The following is a 17,115-nucleotide window of genomic DNA, read 5'->3' on the forward strand; positions in this document are numbered from 1 at the left end:
AAGCAGGTTAATGACTCTGGAAATGTTAAGCAAAATAATTTTATGTATTTATCAATTATCTTGGATAACCTTTGATCCTAATGTCCAAAATGGGCAGACGAACTCCAACAGCATACAACTGTGACCGGCTAACAATATAACAAGAGTTGGTGATCACACTGTTGAAGTGGAAACTTTCCTGCTTCTTGGCTGTGATATAAAGACTCAAACAAAATTTGTTCCGACAATATAACAAGCATTTATTTACGAATAACTGCATGCAGTATATGGCTGAAACTTGGGGTCAGAGAGCAGTTGGTACAACTGCTGATTCCTCCTCAAATCTGCAATTACACAGAGAAACTGTTCAGCATTTATACATAATTATTATCAGTTTTCGTGACCAGAGCATATTCAGGAATTCGATTAGTAATAGAATCGTGAGCAATATCATTAATCAGGTTTTAACTTGCAGACCTCCCAGAACTCTTTGTCTCATTATTCATACCCTTATCTTGTCCTTTGATGGAACAGAAGAAGGTCGGTGACTCCCTCCTCCCTGACCTTATCTTGTTTTATTTACTCATACAGCCTTATTAACTCTTACAGGGGTCTGGCATTTTGAAATAGCTTTGGTCAGCCTTTCTTTATATTGTAACAAATAGTTGACCAATTTTCCCATCATGCCCTTACTTAGTTCATACAACTTCACAACACCCCCACCTCCACCACAACCGCTCTCTCTCCCCCCGCCAACCACACCCTCCACACACAGACACACACACACTGTGCGCAATAATATTTCATGGCTCCCAATTCATAAAAACACACTCTAACACATTTTCTAACTTTTCTATTTCCTAGATGATCAATACCTGCAGTAGCTCTGTGTTGGGTGCACTGATTTAAGTTATCTCAATTCATTATTCCTAACAAACAGTAAGAGTTTCTGCTTTTGATTGGCCTTGGCCTCTCTAACTGCATTACCACCACCTTTACCGTCATCATCAGCTACATTTCTGACAAAAAGTCTCTGAATGTTCACTTTTTCCTTAATTCTCTGAGTAGAACTTATTTGGAAGCTTTCTCTCTAAATTCTCCGATTCGCCTGCCTTTTCCCTGTTTAACTGTCAGGAAACATTATCAAAATGATCTGTTTAGTATTGAAGTCTAAATAGTGGAGTCCACTATTTTATGAAAGAGACAATGTTTTGGTGGTGTTGGTTAATTTCCCTATGCTGCTTTCTTTTTTTTTTAATGACTCAAGTCCATTGATTCCCTAAATCTTAACCTGAAGCATGAAAAGTCAACCTATAATATCCCTTTGCAAATCTTTATTGAGTTTTCAAACTTCTTGTAATGGGCTTCACCTGCTTGCTAATATTTAAGGCATTAGTTTGTGCAAAATTGAGCTTGGGATATCGATGTAGATTGTCATCGAGTACTTAGAAGATAACCAAGAGTGGTGAGAATGTGGAACTCGCTACCACAGGGAGTGGATGAAGTGATTTTTTTAAAAATTCATTCATGGGATGTGGGAGTCATTGGCTGGGCCAGCATTTTATTGCCCATCCCTGAGGGCATTTAAGAGTCAACCACATTACTGTGGGTCTGGGATCACATGTAGGCCGGACTAGATAGGACAAATTTCCTTCCCTAAAGGACATTAGTGAACCAGATGGGTTTTTACGACAATCAATAATGGTCACCATTGGACTTTGTATCAATTCATTTAAAGGGATGCTGCATAAGCATATGAGGGAGGAGAGCAATAGTAGATTTAGATGAGGAATGATGAGAGGAGGCTGGAGTGCAGCATAAACACCGGCATGGACTGATTGGGGCAGTTGACCTGTTTCTATGCCATATAACTTATATAATCCTGTGTAGCAACTTAACCCCCAAGATCCCAAATGGGAAGGTGTCTACAATACTTTGTATTACTTACTTTAATGAATTAAGCATCATAAACAACTCAACACGAGTCCTCAGAATAATCATAGAATAGAATCCATAGAAACCCTACAGTGCAGAAAGAGGCCATTCGGCCCATCAAGTCTGCATCAACAACAATCCTACCGAGGCCCTATCCCAGTAACCCCACGTATTTGCCCTGCCACTAAGGGGCAATTTAGCATGGCCAATCAACATAACCTGCACATCTTTGGACTGTGGAAGGAAACCGGTGCACGCAGAGGAAACCCACACAGACACAGGGTGAACGTGCATGCTTCACACAGTCATCCAAGGCCGGAATTGAACCCGGGTCCCTGACGCTGCGAGGCAGCAGTGCGCTAACCACCACTTTGAAAATGAAATAGGCAATTTAATAATCTGAAAGTTAAAAGAAAACATCCTAACAAAGTCCAGAACATCTCATTTGTTGCACTGCTGGTTATGAGCTAATTGTTCCATTGAATTTTAATGAAGCTTTCATCACAGTTGGGGGTTCTGGAAATGACGCTGCAATGAATTCGAGTCTTTGATTCACAACTTCACAGGAGGATTCACACTGATTCCATGGTCTAAATCTTCCTTAAAAAAATAGAAGAATTGTTGTTCCGCACAGCTTCAAAATGGAATGCTTTCTAGATAGATTTAGATTTAATATGGAAATCCATAAAGATTATGTCCATTAAAAAATTAAAACACAAAGAATTTCATCATATATGATATTGAACACTACATATGATCTAGCTTGCACATGGCTTTTGCAAAAATAGGTTGTGGATTTAAAACGCAATTATAATGGGATAAAAACAAATTGATTTCAGATTTGCCAAAATATTTCAATTAAAGTACATAAGCTTTTTAATTTCCATGTGTCTTCTTTGCTACAAAATCTCTTAAAGTATTTTCAGGGAAATCTCTACAGAAAATGTTTTTTTATAAAATGTATTATTTATTTATTATTTATTAGTCACAAGTAGGCTTACTCTGCAATGAAGTTACTGTGAAAATCCCCTGGTCGCCACACTCTGGCATCTGTTCGGGTACAATGAGGGAGAATTTAGCATGGCCAATGAGCCTAACCAGCAGTTCTTTTGGACGATGGGAGGAAACGGGAGCACCTGGAGGAAACCTATGCAGACACGGGGAGAATGTGCAGACATGGGGAGAACGTGCAGACTCCGAACAGACAGTGACCCAAGCCGGGAATTGAACCCGGGTCCCTGGCACTGTGAGGCAGCAGTGCTAACCTGAAGCACTGTGGGAAGTGAGTTATGTGGATGGGGGCAGTCAAATTTAACAAAAAGAAAATCTCAAGAAATGGATTTTCTCCGACACGATTGTAACAGAGCTCCACCGCACTTTGTTTAAAGACTCATTTTATCTCATTGTGCTGCATTTTTAATCTTCAACTCTTATTATAAGTCAAGCCCTAAAATTACAGAAATAAAGCACATTTGAAGACTGGGTTACAGTAACAATAATTACCCCTGCAAATAAAATATCCTGCAATTCAAACAACATTAGACTTTTTATATTATGGTTAGCCCCATCACTCCTACCGTTACTTCTTGCTCACCATCTTTCTCTTCTTTCATTTTGATTTTATATTTCCAGGTGGCGATAGCCTAATGGTATTATCGCTAGACTATTAATCCAGAAATTCGAGCTAATGTTCTCGGGACCTGGGTTCAAATTCCACCTTGGTAGTTGGTGGAATTTGAATTCAATAAATTAATTCAATAAAAAATTTGGAACTAAGAGTCTACCGATGACCATGAAACCATTGTCAATTGTTGGAAAAACCCATCTGGTTCACTAATGTCCTTTAGGGAAGAAAATCTGCCGTCCTTACCTGGTCTGGCCTACACAGCAATGTGGTTGACTCTCAACTGCCCTCCAAGGGCAACTAGGGATGGGCAATAAATGCTGTGATGTGGAGATGCCGGCGTTGGACTGGGGTAAACACAGTAAGAAGTCTCACAACACCAGGTTAAAGTCCAACAGGTTTATTTGGTAGCAAAAGCCACTAGCTTTCAGGACTTTTGTTGGACTTTAACCTGGTGTTGTGAGACTTCTTACAATAAATGCTGGCCAGCCAGTGATGCCATGTCCCGTGAATGAATTTTTAAAATGTGTCCTATATTCTACAACTTCCTACTTATATTTTCAAACTTTTACTTCATTGCTTTCCATTGCCTCTTGGAACTCATCATCTACTTTGGAGGGAATGTTAACATTATGAAAACCGAAAGCGAATTTATGGGATTATTTTCTCAATAGATCAAGATCCAGAAGTCAGTAGATCATATACACCAATGGGTTGATGTTTGATATGTTCCAGAGAAACCAACCAGGAAGCAATACCACACGATGAGTTACCTCATCCTTGAGGCCAATAGCATGATTGTACCCTGACAAGATCTCATTCACAACCAGCTGGGTGGTTAAAGCAAAATCCCAGTAATGGCACAAATGCAGTTCAGACATTAATGTGTGATATATCAGTCTTAGCCATTTTCCATTATAGGGTGTCCAGAGGGAAAAAATGTTAAAGATATGGAATGTCATTTTCGATAACATAACAATGTTATGTTATCGGGTGGCATAATGGTATTGTCACAGGACTAGTAATCCAGAGACCCATTAACAATTTGAATTAATGATGATCATGAAAGAATAATTGGAGAAACCCATCTGGTTCACTAGTGCCTTTTAAGGAAGGAAATGTGGCCTACATGTAGAATCATAGAATCCCTACAGTGCAGAAGGAGGCCTTTCGACCCATCGAGTCTGCACCGGCCACAATTCCACAAAGACCCTATCCCCATAACCCCATGTAAGTCTAAACAAAGAACAAAGAAAATTACAGCACAGGAACAAGCCCTTCGGCCATCCAAGCCTGCACCAACCATGCTGCCCGATTAACTAAAACCCCCTACCCTTCCAGGGACCATATCCCTCTATTCCCATCCTATTCATGTACTTGTCAAGATGCCCCTTAATAGCCACTATCGTATCCGCTTCCACTACCTCCTCCGGCAACAAGTTCCAGGCACCCACTACTCTCTGTGTAAAAAATCTGCCTTGTACATCTCCTTTAAACCTTGCCCCTCGCACCTTAAACCTATGCCCCCTAGTAATTGACTCTTCCACCTTGGGAAAAGCTTCTGACTATCCACTCTGTCCATGCTTCTCATAATCTTGTAGACTTCTATCAGGTCTCCCCTCAACCTTCGTCGCTCCAGTGAGAACAAACCAAGTTTCTCCAACCTCTCCTCATAGCTAATGCCCTCCATACCAGGCAACATCCTGGTAAATCTTTTCTGTACTCTCTCCAAAGCCTCCACATCCTTCTGGTAGTGTGGTGGCCAGAATTGAATAATATTCCAAGTGCGGCCTAACTAAGATTCTATAAAGCTGCAACATGACTTGCCAATTTTTAAAGTCAATACCTCGGCCGATGAAGGCAAGCATGCCATATGCCTTCTTGACTATCTTCTCCACCTGCATTGCCACTTTCAGTGACCTGTGTACCTATACACCCAGATCCCTTTGCCTATCAATACTCTTAAGGGTTCTGCCATTTACTGTATATTTCCTATCTGTATGAGACCTTCCAAAATGCATTACCTCACATTTGTCCAGATTAAACTCCATCTGCCATCTCTCTGCCCAAGTCTCCAACTGATCTATACCCTGCTGTATCCTCTAATGGTCCTCATCACTATCCGCAAATCCACCAACCTTTGTGTCGTCCGCAAACTTACGAATCAATCCAGTTACATTTTCCTCCAAATCATTTATATATATTACAAACAGCAAAGGTCCCAGGACTGATCCCTGAGGAACGCCACTTGTCACAACCCTCCATTCAGAAACGCACCCTTCCAATGTTAACCACTGTCTTCTTTGACCAAGCCAGTTTTGTATCCACCTTGCCAGCTCACCTCTGATCCCATGCGACTTCACCTTCTGCACCAGTCTGCCATGAGGGACCTTGTCAAAGACCTTACTGAAGTCCATGTAGACAACATCCACTGCCCCACCCTCATCAATCATCTTCGTCACTTCCTCGAAAAACTCGATCAAGTTCGTGAGATACAACCTCCCCTTCACAAAACTATGTTGCCTCTCACTAATACGTCCACTTATTTCCAAGTGGGAATAAAGCCTGTCTCGAAGAATCCTCTCCAATAATTTCCCTATCACTGATGTAAGGCTCACCGGCCTGTAATTACCTGGATTATTCTTGCTACCCTTCTTAAACAAAGGAACAACATCTAGATTCACAAAAGTGTGATTGACCCTTATATAGACCAACATAGATTTTTAAAAATTCATTTAGGGGATGTGGGCGTCAGTGGCTAGACCAGCATTTATTGCCCAACTCTAAAGGCAATGAGGAATGAAGAATAAATGCTGGCCGAGCCAGCGACACCCACATCCGATGAATAAAAGAAGTGTCAACATGCTCAGTAGTTGATCTTTCTGCACAACCTGTTCATTAGAAAGTGTCACGTCATGGGAGATCTCATGCAGACCCTGTTGAAATCCAAATGGCTGGGACAGGGAACATTGGGCGGAAATCTCCATCTTTGAGACTAAGTGTGGTGGTGGTGGGCAGCTCTGGCAGCGCCTTTCCCGCTGGCCAGAATAGCAGGATCCCACACCAGATTCTGCACTTGGGACATCATTAATTACGCAGAGGCAAACCGGCAGCTGATTCGCCCACCCGCTGTCAGACAAGGTTCAAAGGTCCTGAAGCCATATTGAAACACCAATCCAGCACACTCCTATCACTCTCTCCAGCCCAGCTGTCTTTGCCAGAGTGTGCAGTATGTCAGCAACCCAGCGGGAAAAGGCTAGCGTCCTCAAGAAGAAATCTGTTCCTCAATTCAACCACCCTTCCCTTGAGTCCATCACCTGTGAGGCCCCTTGGCCCCACTTAGACCTTTACCCACCTTCTCCCTGCATCTGGAGTCTTTGTGCATCCCCTTCCAGCAAACAATGTGGCATCCCTTTGACCCCCTTGTTTTGGAGCTTTCAATGCAGCCTTGTTGGGATCTAGCTTCCCTCCCATCAGTCTTCCCTCTGCCTTCCATTGTTCATCTTCTTCATTCATCGCCTTGCCCCTGCCATCGTGAGTCCTCACCCTGCTCCCTTTCCTTGCACAGTCCTCTTCCACATTTCCACCCCTCCCCCACGAACCAGCTTTCAACTCACACTCCACTCCCCCTCTCCCACCACAGTCAAAAATTTTGGTTCTTTGGTGCAGTGGCTACACGAGTTCCGCAGCACTGTGCTGTCCAGATAGACATTGGGAGACTCCTGTACTCCCCAGCCCCAAGCACAGTACTGATCCAAGTTGGTGATACAGGAGGATCAGCACGGTGCTGACCATGAACACCAGCTCAGCATGGAGATGGAAGGCAGGGACCAGTCTGCCCCTGCAGACTGATGAAGAGTGCATCATGAGCAGTGCAGCACTGTGGCAGAAAGGCTTTGTTGCACTCACCTCAAAACCTCTTGTGAACTGAGGACTGCCTTGTGCATGCCACTCTTTAACAATCGGGTCTTAGACAGAGGCAATTTCACTCTGGCGTGATGCAAGAATGGAAGTCCTGACAAGATGACAATGGGCAGCTGTTTTAATGAGCATTGATGAGATACGAATGAATGCAAATGGTGGACCACAGACTGTCCCAGTGACTGCATCCTTATTACCCCAGACACCAGCAGATCCACCAGAACCATCAGTCATCAGCCAGTCTGAGAACCAGGCTCTGAAACTTATCAAACAAGTAGTCAAACAGCCACAGTGCTCAATCTGTTCCAGTTTCAAAGTTCATCTGAGAACTAATCTCCTAAACAGTCAACCTCAAGAAGCCTTGTAAACTGCTGTGAATCCTTCACATTACAAGATCCTCACTTCAACTTTAGATCAACAAATGCATTCAAGAAACTACAGGTCTGCCACATGAGAGACCGGAAATCAGACATCAGAAACTGAATTAACTGTAATCTGTAAAGGTGCATAATATCTACCTGTATCCAATGTGTGTGTGTGAGTGTGTGCTTGCAAAGGACTGAGTGTGCAATGTTACATTATTTCAGGGTAAATGTGTGAGGATAAATAACCATCTTTATTTTATACTCACAAAAGCTTGCTGCTGAATTATTTAATTGGAATACAAGCTCCAGGGGTAAGAAAAGGCACACTTCTTTCCACAAAACATACTGATTCTGAGCTGTAAGAGAGCAAATACATTGTGTTTGTGACAATACTTAACAATCATTTAAATTATATGAATTCCCAAAGATGGGTGGATGGATTGGCCTGATAATCAAATTATTGGTTGAACTTTTATTTTGTACAAAATGGCAGAAGGCTAGAAGTAAACTTCAGTAAAGAAACTTTGTAAGGTAATTTCCTGCAGGTTTCCCTTAACCCCAATTATAAAAGTTTGTCAGCAGCAACATCATCATCTATTTATCCCCAGAACCAGGTTAGCTGAATTATATACAGATTATATTTGTTCAGTTTTCTATTGATGTCATTCTTTTGTCAGCGCAACTTGGAAATGGGCCCTTCCTATAAAGATAAATTATTCATTATTTCAGCATATTAGGCACTTGGCTGTTCCCTTCAGCAAATCTGAAACCAATTCAGCTAAATCAACACATTAATGCCACTCAGATGGATTGGATTTATTTACTATAAGTGCAAAGATCCTTTTGTCCCCAGTGTACTTCACCCCAGGTACAAAACAAGAAAGGGCAGGCTCACCAAAATAACTCCTTCAATTATCAGACTTTCTTGCATGTAGGAAAAGCGAGTAGATACCTACTTAAAAGCTGAATGGGGTAGTTTTGTACCCTCCCAGCCGTTCATTACAAAGAGTCTCTCCAATTGTGAAAGGGATCAACATAACTCTTCACTGCTGCAATCTGAATCATTGGATCTGGCTGCACCTGGAAACCATTTGCCAATAACATCTCGCTTCCTAGGGCAGTGCAGGGGCGAGTGAGCAGGAGAAAGGGAGTAGGAACATGGGCGTAGCATACAAAATTATTCCACTGTTCCAGTCACAAAACGTTTGATCATTAATAGAATATGATGGCGAATAAACAAGAACATTCTGAACAGTGTGATGTACAAAATGCATATTAACAAACCACAGATGTTAATCATATGATACAGATATGCATGAACAATGACATATGAGGAGCGTCTGAGGACTCTGGGTCTGTACTTGATGGACTTTAGAAGGATGAGGGGAGATGTCATTGAAATTTACAGAATACTGAAACGCCTGGATAGAATGGACGCAGGGAAGAAGTTTCCATTAATAGCAGAGAATAGGATCCGAGGGTGCAGCCTCAAGGTAAAGGGACGACCCTTTAGAACTGAAATGAGGCGGAATTTCTTCACCCAGAGGGTGGTGAATCTATGGAATTCATTGCCACAGAAGGCTGTGGAGGCCAGGTCATTGAGAATATATAAGACAGAGATAGATAGTTTCTTGATTGGTAAGGGGATCAAGGGTTACAGGGAAAAAGTGGGAGAATGGGGTTGAGAAACCTATCAGCTGTGATTGAATGGTGGACGGGCCAAATGGCCTAATTCTGCTCCCATTTCTTATAGTCTTATGGAACTCTAAATGAAACAAATTCCTCGCCTTCCAGCTGATACTGTTCAGTTTGCTTCATTGTAGTCTGATTGCATTCCTTGAAAAGGTTAATAGCCAAAAAACTAAAACTTCCAATATCATAACTTGTGAATGTTCTCTCTGTGGCAAAAGGTAAACATGCCACAATTGTAGAACACTGTAAAATCTGCCTTGCTAAACAGCTGCATTCATTGATGATTTAAGATGTTATTTACATAATTATAATCATGACTGCTAAACACACTGATGAAAACATCCCTGAAGGTGTTCTGAACTTTTTGGCAACTTGTGCTAAGAGATTTCCTCCCTCCATCATGTTCAATAACCCCTCTCCTTGTTTCCTCGGTAATTATGTTCGAGAATAAAGATTGCCAGTTTATTCAGGTTGATAATTCAGCTGTCAGTATCGGTCATATCCATGTCTTTTCTGACAGCTCGTCAGCAGTTCCATCAGTCACGGTGGCACAGTGATTAGCACTGCTGCCTCACAGCACCAGGGACCCAGGTTTGATTCCTGGCTTGGGTCACTGTCTGTGTGGAGTCTGCACGTTCTCCCTGTATCTGCATGGGTTTCCTCCGGGTGCTCCGGTTTCCTCCCACAGTCCGAAAGATGTGCTGGCCAGGTGCGTTAGCTATGCTAAATTCTCCCTCAGTGTTACCCAAACAGGCGCCTGAGTGTGGCGACTAGGGGATTTTCACAGTAGCTTCATTGCAGTGTTAATGTAAGCCTACTTGTGACACTAATTAAAAAAACTTTAAACTTAAAAAACTTCATCCTTAGACCAGATGAATGGCTCTCTCCCCGGACTGCTTTCATCTGTAATATCAAAGTTCCAGGTTCATCTTCTGATTTTAGTCACAACAGCAATAGGGTTGCTATAGTTGTTCAAAGTGTCCTCGCTAGTGAAGAAGTCAGTCCAGATTCCCACCCTCGGAATTTATACATTATTCCCATTGGAACTGAATGAGTACCTGGCAAGGAAATGATCAAGCTGAACAGGAATGATCTCCTGAACTAATTAATCAAAGAGCAAAAGTACTAGGAGCTGCATGAGGGTTGGAGAAATACAGAATTCTGAGAGGGTTGGGAGGATATTCCAAAGATACGAAGAAGAGACGCCATCAAAGGATTTGAACACAGGTGTGAGAATGTTCAACTTGAGCTTTGATTTTCCAAGAGTCAACATTAGTCAGAAAGCATTAGGGTGACAGGTGAGCAGGACCTGGTGCAAGATGGAATATAAGCAGTCAGGTTTTTGATGAGCTGAAGTGTATAGAGGGTGGAAGATGGAAGGGTAGCCAGAACAGCATAATACACTCCTGAAACATAGAAATATAGAAGATTGAGGCAGGAGGAGGCCATTCGGCCCTTTGAGCCTGCTCTGCTATTCGTCACGATCTTGGCTGATTGTTAGACTCATCAGCCTAATCCTGCTTTCTCCCCACATTATTATACAGTTTGGCCACTTGGACTTTAATGATTGACTGTAACACCTTCCTCCAAGACAAAAGTCAAGCTATCTTGACTTATAGTTTCCTGGTTTATGCCTTCCTCCCTTCTTGAATAAAGGGGCCACTTTATGCTGCCTCCCAATCTGATGGAACGTTTCCAGAATCTAGCAAATTTTGGAAAAACACCAACACATCTACTACCTCAGTAGGACCCTACAATGAAATTTATCTGGACCCGGAGACTTGTCAGGCTGTAGCTCCATCAGTTTGTTCAATACCGCTTTCCTATTGACTGTAATTTCACCAAGTTCCTCTCTCCCTTCCACCTCCTGATTTACAGCTATTACTGGAATGTTTTTGTACCCTCTATAGTGAAGACAGGAGCAAAATATTTGTTCATTTCATCTGCCTTTTCCTTATTGTCTACAATTAACTCCCCATTGTCATTCTCTACAGGACCAACATTCACTTTACCTACTTTCTTCCTTTTTAAATACCTGTAGAAACATTTGTTATCCATTTTTACATTTCCCTCTGGTACTCTTCTTCCTCCTGCATGTCTGCGTGGGTTTCCTCCGGGTGCTCCAGTTCCCTCCCAAAGTCCAAAAGACGTGCTGGTTAGGTGCCTTGGCCGTGCTAAATTCTCCCTCGGTTTACCTGAACAGGCACTGGAGTGTGGCGACTAGGGGATTTTCACAGTAACTTCATTGCAGTGTTGTGAGCCTACTTGTGACACTAATAAAGAAACTTTAAACTTTAAAGAATAACCTTTCAGTCATTCTCTGCTCTTCTTTATATTCTGACCAATCATCTGTCCTGCCACTAATCTTTGCAGTTATATCCTTTTTCCTTACATTTGGTGTTTTCCTTACCTTTATTTAACCATAGATGGTAAGTCCTTCCTTTAGACTTTTTCTTTATAGTAGGAATATACTTATTCTGAATATTCTGAAATCATAGGATCATAGAATCCCTACAGTGCAGAAAGAGGCCATTTGGCCCATCGAGTCTGCATCGACCACAATCCCACCCAGGCCCTACCCCCTTATCCCTACACATTTACCCGCTAATCTCTCTAACCTATGCATCTCAGGACACTAAGGGGCAATTTTAGCATGGCCAATCAACCTAACCCGCACATCTTTAGACTGTGGGAGGAAACTGGAGCACCCGGAGGAAACCCATGCAGACACGAGGAGAATATGCAAACTCCACACAAACAGTGACCCAAGCCGGGGATCGAACCCAGGTCCCTGGAGCTGTGAAGCAGCAGTGCTAGCCACTGTGCCACCATGCCGCCCTTAATTTTTTGCCACTGTTCCTCTATTGATCTATCCTCTAACTTAGTATCCAAGTTCACTTCAGCCAGCTCAACTGACACACCCACATAGTTGCTCTTATTTAAGTTTAAAACACAAATCTTAGATCCACTATCCTCCCTTTTCAAACTGCATGTAAAATTTAATCATATGCTGGTCACTGCTACCTCGGCGTGCCTTTACTCTGTCACATTACATACCAACTAATATAACCTACTTCCTGGTTGGTTCCAGAATGTGCTGCTCTGAGAAATTACTTTGAAAACATTCCATGAACTTCTCATCCAAGCTAGTACTGATTTTCCAGTTTCTACGTGGGTTAAAATCACCCATTATTATTGGCATCCCTTCATCACAAACACCCAATATTTCTTCTTGTAAGCTTTGTCCTACGTTGTGGTGACTGTTAGGCAGTCTGTAGACCACTCCCACTAGTGACCCCTTTACCCAATTGTTCCTCATCTCCACCCAAGCCAATTCTACATCCTGATCTCCTGAACCAACATCATCTCTTAACTATCGTACCAATGCAATCCTTGATAAACAGTGCTACCCCTCCACCTTTACCCAGCTCCCTATTCTTCTTGAATGTAATATATGTTAATCACGACAAGTGGCTGTGATGGAAGAATCAACCCAGACTGGTCTCTTAGGTTCGAGCTGGTTTATTGTAAGACAATTTCTCAGTGTTACAAGAATCTCTCCCTGCCAAAGTGTTCCAGCTGTCTCTATTTATAGGACAATAAATGTCACATGTTTAACTAATAATTCCCTTAAAGTAATTGCCATACATTGTGATTAATAGTACAGTGACAATATACCCCTCAGTATTCAGGATCCAATCCTGGTCATCATGCTGCCGTGTCTCTGTAATGGCTATCAGATTGTATTAATTTACTTCAATGTGCGCTATCAATTTACTTTGTTATCAATGCTATGCACATTCAGATACAGAGCTTTTAGTTTTGCCTTTGTGTTATTTTGGGGCATTTAGTTTTGACTGTTGATAAATTCTTAGGTATTTTTCTATTTCCTTTCCTGCCACTCTCTGATCCTCATTTCCCATATTGCTATTTTGTTGTCTTGCCTTGACTCTACTGCTTGATTTGCAACATCTACTCAAGCTTGATCCCTCACCCCCTCGTTTAGCTTAAAACCCTCTCTACTTCCCTAGTTATTTAGTTTGCTAGAACAACTTGTCCCAGCCTACGTGAACCGTTCCAATGTTACAGCCTTCACTTTCCCCAATGCAAATACCAATAATCCATAAACAAGAACTAACTTCTTCCGTACCAGTTTTTGAGCCACTTTAATCTTATTTGTCCTATGCCAATTTGCACCTGGCTCAGTAATAATCCAAAAATTATTTTCTTTAAGGTTCTAATTTTTTCTTTAATACCCAACTCTTCATACTGACTATACAGAACCGTTTGCTCATCCTGCCCATGTTATTGGTACCTACATGGACCACAACTACTGGATCATGCTGGTTAGGTTAATTGGCCATGCTAAATTCTCCCTCAGTGTACCCGAACAGGCACAGGAGTGTGGCGATTAGGGGATTTTCATAGTAACTTCATTGCAATGTTAACGTAAGCCTACTTGACATGAATAAATTAACTTAAACTTAAACTTAAAACTTAATCTAAACTTCCCATTCCAAGATCCTCTCCAGCCCTGAGTAGATGTCTGAACCCTGGCAGGCAATACAGCCATCAGGACTTTCAATCTTTGGTGCAGAGAAGCATCAATTCCCCTCACTATATCATCCCTTACTGCCACAACATTTCTTTTTGCTCCCTCTGCTTGAACAGTGTGTTGCCCTTTAAGAGACAGTGGTGATTGTCCTTTTAAGGGCATGACAGCAGAGTAAGGGTCATGTGTTGTCCTTAAAGGGACAATCAGCACTAACAGCTTCCTGTATCATGGTGCCATGCCAGCCTGCTTATCTGCCTTGCAGATCTCACTTTCGTCCATATACGTTTTGAGAACCTCAAACCTGTCTGACAATTGCAAAGTCTGAGGCTCCTCCACTCCTGTGTGCTTAGTCCCTTTACCTGTCTCACTCACAGTCACATCACTGCTGGCCAAAACAGTCAACCCTATGCTAAGAGGAACAAGAACCACAGGGCACAGATCCTAGTTAATTGTGTGTGTGTCCTGGTATTTCTCCCTCTCCTTTACGTTGTGCAGTTCAGCTTCCCAATCAATAATCCCGATCTGGAATTCCTCTGCACTTACATTTTCTGCAGACATGTTTGCCTTGAATTGCTTTGGCGTCCAAAAGCCCCCACATTCCACAGCTGCAACATTGCACTGTACTGCCAGTGTTACCTGTGTTATTTAGTTAATTTAATTACTTTCTTAATTAGTTTGCAGGTAGAAAAGGCCGCGTTCAAGTCCCCGGGCTCTATTTATGCCTCTCCCAACCTCTGTCTCTGTTCAGCTCCCAGGTAGGAAAAGGGCAACATAAAGGGCAAAGTGGAAGTAGAGTGGAAGATATGGAATCAGATACTTGGCTCAGGGTCCAACAGGATGCCGAGGTTACAAATAGTCTGGTCAATTTGAAATAAGCAGCAAGTTACTGCAGATGCTGGAATATGAAAAACAGAAAAAGCTGGAAAATCTCAGCAGGTCTGACAGCATCTGTGGAGAGAGAACAGAGCCACTGTCTAGAGTCTGGATAAAGCTCTAAAGGTGATCCAAATTCAAAACATTGGCTTTATTCTCTCTCTACAGATGCTGTCAGACCTGCTGAGAATTTCCAACATTTTCTGTTTTTATTGGTCAATTTGAGACTTTGCCGAGAGAGGCACGAAATTTGTGACAATTTGATTTGATTTATTATTGTCACATGTATCCTGGGCTTTATATATAAGCCCTAAAACATTGGCTTGGCCTCAACTTGTATTGCCTCCAGTTTTGTGCATTGCACTTTAGGAAGGATGTGAAGCATTAAAGGGGGGGGGGGGAATCATGAGAATAGTTTCATGGATGAGGAACATCAGTTATGTGGATAGATTGGAGAAGCTGAGATTGTTTTCCCTAGAGAAGGTCAAGAGGTTTGATACAGGAATTAAAGATCATGAGGTGTCTGGACAGAGTGGATAGGGAGAAACTGTTCCAACTGGTGGAGGAATCAAGAACCACAAGGCACAGATCCTAGTTAATTGGCATCAGAAGCAATGGGAACATGAGAAAAAAAAGGTACACAGCGAATGGTTAAAATCTGGAACATACTCTACTGCCTGAGAATGTGGTGGAGGCAGATTTCGTTGAATGTTTCAAAAAGGGAATTTGATCATTATTTGAAAAAGAAAAATGTGCAGGGCAATGAGGAAAGGACAGAGAGGCAGTAGGTGAATTGTTCCTGTCAAGGGCTAGCATGGGCATAATGGGCCAAATGGCCTCCTCCTCTGCTGTAACCATTCTGATTCTATGTGTTCTAGCCAGATAATGTGCAACTAGTTGTGAGCCCAATATGGTCAAGTTTGCATCTTTCAACTTGAGGGAGTAAACCAAGGTGGGAGAGGGTAAAAGTTTTGCCAGGGATAAGGGCATCAAAGGTGGGATGAAGGAATGGTCGAGCAGATGGACAGCAGAAATATTGTGACAATTGAAGGCCAAAAGGTAGACAGGTGAGAATTTGTAAATGTTGTTGGGACTTCAGGCAAAGGTTTTTCCAGGGACAGATCCAGAAGGAAGTAAGATGACCCACTTAAAAGGTTTTAAGGGAAGTAAGATGTGCCACTTGAAAGATGATATACTGGTACAAAAAAACCCTTCAGATTCATATCATTGTCTTCTTTTCTTCCTGCTTATATCAAAGAGAATAAAATTAAATCATCCACTTTTCAGTGAAATACTGGATGACACAACTGTGCATAGAGATCATTCATAAGATGTTGATCTTTAATATAACTAGCAATACCATCTCAAATAGTGAAGAACAGAATCAGTATCTTTACGGATTGACTACAACAGCTGAGGTAGTGTAGGCTGGGAAATTGGCTTCAAGACATTTCAAATATTCTCAGCAACAGCAATACAGGAGTAAATAATTCCTGACACCATTGTTGTTGATTCACTATTTTCTTAATGATATAAAAGTGATCAATTGGACAAGAATAGGAACAAGTAATGAGGGCCTACACTTTTGCCATATGTCCAGTGATTGCAAATTTCTACAGCTTGGGCTTCAAGCAAAGAGGGACAAAGACAACAATTGACTTCAGTTTGTGGCTGAGACCTGTGTTTAATTTACATGACAATGCCATTAAATGTGACAAAGGACTTGGTAGATACCTCTGAGAAAAATCTTGAAGATCTTCCACATCTATGGGCAGCATGGTAGCACAGTGGTTAGCACTGCTGCTTCACAGCTCCAGGGACCTGGGTCTGAATCCCGGCTCGGGTCGGTGTCTGTGTGGAGTTTGCACATTTTCCCTGTGTCTGCGTGGGTTTCCTCCAGGTGCTCCGGTTTCCTTCCACAGTCCAAAGATGTGCGGGCTAGGTTGATTGGCCATTCTAAATTGCCCCTTAGTGTCCCGGGATGCATAGGTTAGAGGGGTTAGTGGGTAAATATGTAGGGATATGTGGATAGGGCCTGGGTGGGATTGTGGTTGGTGCAGACTCGATGGGCCAAATGGCCTCTTTCTGCACTGTAGGATTCTATGATTCTATGATCTGTATTCAATGTCAGTCCACGATCCAGTCAATTCATTTGATAAATCCAGGTTGTT

Source organism: Mustelus asterias, chromosome 12, assembly GCF_964213995.1.
Source record: "Mustelus asterias chromosome 12, sMusAst1.hap1.1, whole genome shotgun sequence".
Classification (NCBI taxonomy): domain Eukaryota; kingdom Metazoa; phylum Chordata; class Chondrichthyes; order Carcharhiniformes; family Triakidae; genus Mustelus; species Mustelus asterias.